A 6,999-nucleotide genomic window follows, 5' to 3' on the forward strand; every position below is an offset into this window, starting at 1 on the left:
GAGAGGGCGAGATTATATTTACCTTAAGGAAATGTTTCCAGAACTGTTTGTGCACAAAAAAAAAAACCCAAAAATGAGGTAAAGAGGATGGTATCAAAATTGCACCACTTACCTATGATTATTAACACACAGCCAAACTCTCCCAGCACAGAAAGTTTAACTCTAGTTTCTGTGCTTCCTATGCTAGATTTCATCCTTTCCCTACACTCCCAAAACAAATGTTGTATAACTCATACCAGATCCACAGCTGATTTTATGGTGGCCAGTACAAACAATTCACTAGCAGTCCACCACAAACCCAGTACTACCAGCACAGAAAACTCTCTGCACCTCTGATTTGTAAGAATGCAAAGAGGTTTATCTTGGGAACAAGACATTACGTACAACTTTGTTATTGCAGTGCTTCGCTTTCCCGTTTTCACCGGCATGCCTGTCTGCAGCATGTATATGCTGCTTGTTTTATTCTTTCTAAACACTTGGAGTTTTAACTCTCCATGGAGTGTTAATAAGCTCTCTGATCCATTCCCAGTCGCTGATGGCTCTCTTGTCTTATTTTTGGTCTGTATGTGGGGCTACGATACAGTACAGGAGGAGGATGCTCAACACGAAAAAAAACATTCATCCTCTCACAGCTTACCTTTAATTTTTCAGACCAGTATAAGAAATACAGAATTACTCCAGTCATCTAATGCACTGCGTCCACCTAACTCACCTTTTCAATATTATTGAGAAAGCTGTACTGATGTTTTTTAAAAACAAAGTTAGAGGGGGTAGACTAGACAAGGTGTTCTTTAATCAGCTAGACTTGCATAAGAAATCGTAGCAAAAACCTGTGAAGACATAGTGCTGTCTATTTTGTTTTTTCTTCATCAGGCAGACTCATGAATTTAAATGGGACTTCACATGAACTCTACCACAGATAGTGCTTAACATTATCAGTTAATCACATTTCCTTGCTGTTCACAACCTTTTCCCAGTTACTAGTTTTTCTTATTCTCTCAATGTTATTGAGTTTGCTTCACTCACACGATGTCAGCAAATACTGCTTTAACTATTGATATCTTACAAATTACTTTGGCAGATTGCCTCCTGGATCCTTTATGCCATTTCTCTTTTTATCCTGAAATCCTTTTATTATTTATACAGTAAGAGGCCATAAACACCACAACACCCTTAGCATTTTGATGACAACACCCCCACCCCCAAGTATTTTTTGGACACATAGAGCTTACAAAATAAATGAAATCAAAATCCATTTGACAGGTCTCTGGTATTGTCCCAAGGGTTATATTTTGCTGTCACATACTTTGACTCATTCTCAGCTCTGGAGCATACTGATTCTCCAAGTGATGGCAACAGCATCTTGAAGAAAAGCAATTTCTACCAAACTCCATCAAACTGCTTTTTCACATGGTTAGAGAAAAGCAGTTTGTCAGACAAGAACGGGTCTAACTAGGAACAGATAAAGAAACCTGAAAGATGCAGAAACTATGGCCTATTACAGATAGGGTGAAGCCCTTTCCAAAGAAAAGGAGGAAAACCCCTGAAAAACTCAATGCATGGAAGGTACACTACTGCGTCTACCAGGAAACACAGAAAAGGCTTGGCTAAAGGGACAGATTTTAGCCAAAGATAAGCCTGCCTAGTTGTTACACAGCTCCTAGGACTATTTCATTTGGCTCAAGCTAAATCCAAACATCCAAACCCTTGAATCAGCGAGAAACCTGTTTTGTGAGCTGTTTCTTAATTTCTTTCCAAGCAACTCTTCTTTTGCACATGGGTTTATGGAAATATACACCGTGGGCATCACATCTGTGCAAAAAAATAGCTTATTTTTGAAATGATTAAAATTTGATCTGAACTGTTTTAAACTAAAGAGGATATTAAATACCTGGCAAGTTGAGAAAGAAGTTAACGGAGGACAGAGGAGATAAAGTGCAGGTAGTAGTGTTAGACCATAATGCCATCACACAGGATGAAGATACATACTTTATCACAAAGAATTTTTTTTTTGATATATTAAAAAAAATCAGGATAATTCCTTTTGGCCTTCTATAATGCTGTGGTGTCAAGTTGTACAAATGCTCTGTGCTGAGCCTGGCCTCAGTCAGCCTCTATTATCCCCACAAACAGACAGGAAATCAGGAGGCACAAAGCACACGAGGGTTGGCCAGTGGGCACAAAGGAGGTCTGTGAAAAAATTAGGACTATGGCCCAGATTTCCCAGCTTTTGCCATCCTGTTTTAAGGAACTCAAGCAATGATTGCTTTGCCTCCTTTTATAAAATACATATCCAAATTTAAGTGTTATGGAAATGTATTTGCTGCATGTAGTAGTTTCACCGCGTGCTCTGCATAGCTGAAGTGAGGAGACTCCTTCTCAACCTCATTAAATGCTAAGCACACAGTAATTAATATAGTCTTCACATTAAGTATGAGTCATGCATCAGGGAAATCATAGAAATCTGGTCTCATGTTTTGTCTCCTTAAGTCAAATGATTAACAACGATGTGAGGCAAAGGAGGTAGCGGAGAGGAGGCTTTTTAAGTCAGAAGATGTGGACAGCAGCTCCTCAGAGTGAACAAATAGCCTCTGGCAAGCTGAAACTCAGTGCAAAGTCTGAGGGTCTCCACAAAGCAGGGGGCAAGTTGCTGTGATGCTTCATCACCAAAAGCATATAAAAAAGTTAGCAAGGATTCTAATGGAAAGTGTTTAATAGGACAGTGCTAAACCACGTCGTATTTCCCGACACCAAGAGAGGGGGATGTGAGGTGACTCACTCGGGTCAATGAGTTGTCCCAACTAAGTACAAATCATGAGTTAGAATAGAAGCTTAAAAAAAATAAATAAATGGAATAAAGCCTTTCTGAGAAGTTCGAAAGGCAGTTTATCTGCTTCTGTCTCTCCTTTTGTACTCAGCTTGGGTACCTGTCAGAATATTTTGACGCTTGCCCATCTTTAGTTGCAAGCCACATGAGCTGAATTCAGATTAAACAGTAAAGAAAAATCCATCCCAGAATATATATTGTGTTTATTTAGGCCAGACCAGCTTGGATGAAAGTGCAAAATCAATCAAAGCCTAAAAGGAAGCTGGCAAACTGTCAGTGCCTCAGCACATCCTAGCTGCGCTTCCTCCTTGAGAAAGACAATGGTGAGGGGCTGAGGAATTTTTAGTATTTATAACATAACGTTGGTTTATATAATAACAAGATGAGATAAGGTGATACACAAATCTTAATTAATGACTACACACCAAAGTTGTCATTTTGATGACTTGTTTGGGCAGGAGTGGTAGTGGCCCGGTGATAGATTATTCTCCCTTTATCCTGCTACAATGACATCTGCTTTATTCACAGATCAGCCACCAGTTGCTACAACAACGCCAGTGTGCTTTAGAAAATGTTGTTGAGCTGCTGAGAGAATCTTGGCTACCCATTAGCAAAATGTTAACTATGCAAAACCAAATAGCGTTTGGTTTTGTTGTAGGAAAGAAGTCAATGCTCTGCAATAAGTAAGAATGTCAAAAAGAATTTACATTCAAAAAGTAGAGAAGGGTTTAACCCATGATATCACCATGATTCAAAAATCCCCCTGGAATTCATTAGTGAGACATTAGGCCCAAAGAATAGAGAAAATAAATAATGAGTTTTAAAAAGAAAGAACAAATACACTTTCCTCTGAGCAGCTTGTTGTCTGCAGCATTTGAACATGTCCATTGCCCCTTCACTTTTCCTCTTCATTGTCTTAGATTTTTACACAGTAATCCTTTGCTAATAGGGTTTTATTTATTTTTTTTTTTTTTTTTTCTTCCCACTTAGCACTTTGAGGAGACACTAGGTGCTGTTAAACCATGCTAGGAAGCTGATTTGGCTGCCAGTAAAGTCTCTTGATCCCACTTTAGTAGAAGGCGAGAGAACCTCACACTCCAACATATTCCTTAGAAAGCCAATTATAGGAAAGTGTTTGCAGGCATTTGTAGGAGGAATAGCTTTGTCCTCCAGCCAAAGAACACAGCATCGTGCCTGAGAGCCGAACAGGACATGCCATGCCTGAGGGAACAGGGGCAATGCTGGGAGCAGGCGAATGTCCCCCTGGTAACTGTGGATGGCATAGTGAAGACACATGGTCAAAAGTACTGAAAACTCCAGCTGCTAAAGTAGCTACTTTTAGGAAGAGGCATCCGAGCTGCAATGTTTAGAGTGAAATTCCTCCAATTTCTAGGAAAGCGCTGCTTGTCATCTCCCAAGTGATTCATGTCGTGCTGTCTGCCACTGACGGTGGCGTTAATGTATGTCGGACAGCATCTAACGCAGAAAGAGGTTTCCCCGGCTCGCCTTTGAAATAGAACAGGTCTATTCGTCTTGGTCATAATTTTTCACCCACCTCAAAGTTAAGTGAATATAATCCTCAATTTGTTTTCCAAATGACTCAAACAATTTTCATCCTTTTGTCTGCCCAGCAAGATCAGATCGATTTTACGATGTGTTGTACTTCAAATTTAACTTCATTAAATGTTTATAACATTAACAGACTAATGGCACAAGCCCTATCTGTGGTATTTATAGGCTTTACAAAGAGAATGAAGACCTGAAAGGACTGAAGTTCAGGTTAATTTTTTGAGAACTAATTTCAACACCTATTCTTAACTGTAAAACACAAAATACGACTACTGTTTCAGGGCTATCGTGTTAATTTAACTGCAAGTTTATCAACCACATTTGCCATTGAAGTTGGAAATCTAAAAACCAGTCCACAATAGATCATCAGTGCATTGTTTTTCTGTCATAGTAAATAGGTCCCAAACGTTAATCTAATGATCTAGTTACATAACCAAGGTCAAGAAATTTTAAGCTACTGTTTAGTGGAAAAATATATCTGGAAAATCATCAGTAGCCATTTTTGCTACATTCTAAATACTTGTTATAGTCCCCTTCCCAAAGTGGCTTACTGGGTTGTATGTGCCCCCAGTTTGATTATTTTTAATAGGCATTTTCACATTATGATTTCAATGTGATTTTTTTTTTTCTAAATTGAATGCATGTATATTTTGCTGCTTACCACCATCCTGTCCAGCTACCATGTCTGATTTCTCTCCTTGGTCCTAAGCTTTCTGCTTCTTCCAGAGATTCTTTCTAGAGCTGCTGATCTTCAAGCCATGGGAATTCAGGGGAGACCATGAACACCAGCACTAATGCTGAATTAGCACCAGTTGAATTATATTCCAATGCAATGTTAATTTTAAAGGGAATACAACTGGAACGTGGTTTTGGGTTTGATGGTTTGGGTTTGTTTTTTTTTTTTAGTTAGAGTGGGGTTTTTTTTGGCATTTTTTGTGTGCTTGAGGGGTGTGTGTTTCTTTAGTTCATAGTATAAACAGAGCTTCAGAAATGCAGAAGTGACAGTGGAAAACTTCAGAAACTGATGGCTGCAGGAAGCCACACCTGATGGGCACATCTGAGCCTGCTTCTCCGAGCACTGCCTGTCCCAATCGCCCATGGAAGGCACTGTTGAAGCACGGGAGGAGACATACCTCTAGCACTGCTGCTGTAAGTACAAAACATAGAAATACGTGTGTAAGTGACTAATGAGTTGCTTGAAGGTTTTTAACATGTCAGATCATACCCTCCCATCTTCACCCAGAATTCCCAGCAGACATTGTGGCGTAACTGAGCAGTAGATTAAATTCAAATTTCAGTTGGTCTCACAAATATCTGGAAGGAGCATATGGGACTTGGTGCTTCTTTTAGACTTAATATAGTTCAAGACCAAGTTCAGCAGCACAGCACACCTTTGCAATGCCCTGGCGACTCACTCAGGGTTTCATCTTTTCTGAGGCTAAAGTTCACTCTCAACTTGAAAGCAAGAGCACAGCACAAAAGCTAATTTTTAAAAGGACCCTGTATCACAGGTACAGCAAGCAAAGAGAAAAGCAGTATTTGCCAGCATCGTTGTCATGACTACAAATTGAAATCTCTATCTTCTACATGTACGGTATGCAATCTGGGAAAAGTCCAAAGAGCATCCTTAAAAAGCCACTAACAGCTGATTGCTTGCAGCCCAGAGCCTGGAGTGAGAAGCGGAGGCGGTTGCGCCAGCTTGGCCCCAGAGCTGATCTGCTCCACAAAGCGGTGCCAGCAGGTGCCACGCTCACTCAGCCACCGCTGACCCACACCAACAGCCATTCTTCCAACCGTCCCCCTTGTGTACGTGCAGAATCGGCAAAGAGGGCAGTTTCTTTCACAGCTATCCAGTTAAAAACCAACACATACCCCTACTGCCCTATGGACTGCCAATTTAAGCTAATTATGTACTAGGAACTTTATTTCCTGAAAATGTACATTGCCTTACCAAAAGGTATGGATAACATCTTCATCTGCCAGAAACAGGATTAGTTTTGACAGAGTTATGTTTACAAACATAAAATTTATCACTTTTTTTATTTTAAATAGCACCTGTGTACACCTGGAACAAGACAGTAGCTAATGATTTATGTCAGACAGTAACAACGTCTGTTTTTGCTGGAACTATGCCATAACTTAGTGTCTGTTACTCTGCCCTACTGGGTCAAGACAACACATCAGTCAAGTAAATCACTTAAGTAAATTATTGAGAACTTAAATTGACTTTTTCTACATAATATGTAATTACTTCCTTGAACCAACATTCCCTTACATCACCAATCTAAAAAGCTTTCTATTTATTTTTTAACTGAATATTGATTGAATTTAAATTACTGCCAGCGTGTACTATGTATCTGAAGTTTAGATTCTAGGGAACAAACTTTCCAACAACTTTGTCAGTCTTTGCTTGCAGTTCCTTGCCACCCACATGTCCACATCACTTGGCACAGTGAGCTTCAGCATTGCAGATTTGCCCATCACGCTCACAACAGAAAAATTATTCTGATGCATCTGCTGAAACCTGCAGTGCCAAGACACTTGAAATTAAATTGCTGAGAGGTCTGGAGATGCTGAAGGCAGTGCAGCAGTACAGGGAAAGA

This window comes from Falco peregrinus, chromosome 5 (assembly GCF_023634155.1).
Source record: "Falco peregrinus isolate bFalPer1 chromosome 5, bFalPer1.pri, whole genome shotgun sequence".
Taxonomy (NCBI): domain Eukaryota; kingdom Metazoa; phylum Chordata; class Aves; order Falconiformes; family Falconidae; genus Falco; species Falco peregrinus.